Source organism: Chrysochloris asiatica, unplaced genomic scaffold, assembly GCF_000296735.1.
Source record: "Chrysochloris asiatica unplaced genomic scaffold, ChrAsi1.0 scaffold00172, whole genome shotgun sequence".
Classification (NCBI taxonomy): Eukaryota; Metazoa; Chordata; class Mammalia; order Afrosoricida; family Chrysochloridae; genus Chrysochloris; species Chrysochloris asiatica.
The window spans coordinates 929,407-930,958 of record NW_006408690.1 but is presented as its reverse complement, the minus strand read 5'-3'; positions in this window follow the sequence as shown (position 1 = coordinate 930,958).

Below are 1,552 nucleotides of genomic sequence, written 5' to 3'. Positions count from 1 at the left end.
ATAAGGTATTTCTATTTCCAATTTTCTGAGGAAATGTCATACTGTTTGTTTTCATAGTAGTTGAGCCATTTTACAATCCAACCAGCAATGTAGGAGGGTTCCAGTCTCTCAACACCTTCACCAGCATTTGTTGTTTTCTGTTTGTTTGCTTTTAACTTTCCTATTAATTCTAATGTGGGATGGTATCTTCTTGCTTTGATTTACATATCTCTAATGGCTAATAAAGTGCAGCCAGAGTGCTCCTTGGAGGTCAAGATGGCCAAACTTTGTCTCTCATACTTCAAACATATTGTCAGAAGGGACAAGTCGCTGGAGAAGGATATCATATTTGGTAAGGTGGAGGGCCAGAGAAAAAGAGGAAGACCCCCAATGAGAAGGATTGGCCAAGTGGCAGCATCGATGGACTCAAATGTGGCAACAGTAGTGAGGTTGGCCCAGGATTGGGCAGTGTTTCATTCTACTGTGCATAAGGTCACTATGAGTCTGTACTGACTCAATGGCATATAACAACAACAACAACAACAACAACAACAATGGCTAATGAGCAGGAGAAAGATGAGGCTTTCTACTCCCATAAAGATTTACAGCCTTAGAAACCCTATACAGGGTTACTCTGGGTCGGAATCGACTAGATGACACTTAACAACAACAACAACAACAATGTCTAATGATCGTAAACAATTCTTCATATGTTAGTTGCCTGAAGTGTCTGTTCATGTCCTCTGCCCATTTTTAAATTGGGTTGTTTATCTTTTTCTTGTAGAGATGATGTAATTTTCTATAAATTTTAGAGATTAGTCCCTTGTCTGAAGTGTCATTGCAAAAAATTTTTTCCCAGTCTGTGGGCTCCCTTTTTATTCTTATGGTGAAATCCTTTGATGCACCTTTTGATGCACATGTCTAATTTTAGGAGGTCCCAATCATCTATTTTGTCTTCTACTGTTAGTGGGATTTTAGTCATGTTTGACAGTGTATCTGTGCAATGTATTAGAGACCCTACATTTTTTCATTGATGATCTTTGTAGCTTAGGTTTTTAATACACATTGAGTTTGTTTTTGTATGTGGTGTGAGATATGGGTCTTGTTTCATTCTTCTGCATGTGGATTTCCAGTTTTGTCAGTACCACTTGTTGAAGAGACTGTCTCTTCCCCATTTAATGCATTTTAGCTCTATGTCAAAGATCAGCTGACTGTATGTGGATGGATTTCTTCTGGGTGCTCAATTCTGTTTCATGGATCTATGTGTTTTTAGTTGCACCAACATAAGTTTGCCTTGAAACTGTGGCTGTGTAGTAAATTTTGACATCAGGGAGTGAGGAGCATTCAACTTTGTTCTTGTTTTAAGCACTTCTTCATATGCTACATCTTAAAACGGTTTAACATTGTCCAATTCTTATTTTTTTTTTCCTGCAAAACAAATGATTTGTTTATTTCAAATACCTTCTTTAGATAGCATAACAGACGACTATACACATGGACCTTGCCATATGGTACACATAGAAATCAAATTGACTACATCTGTGGAAAGAAAAATGGAAAAGCTCCATATCAT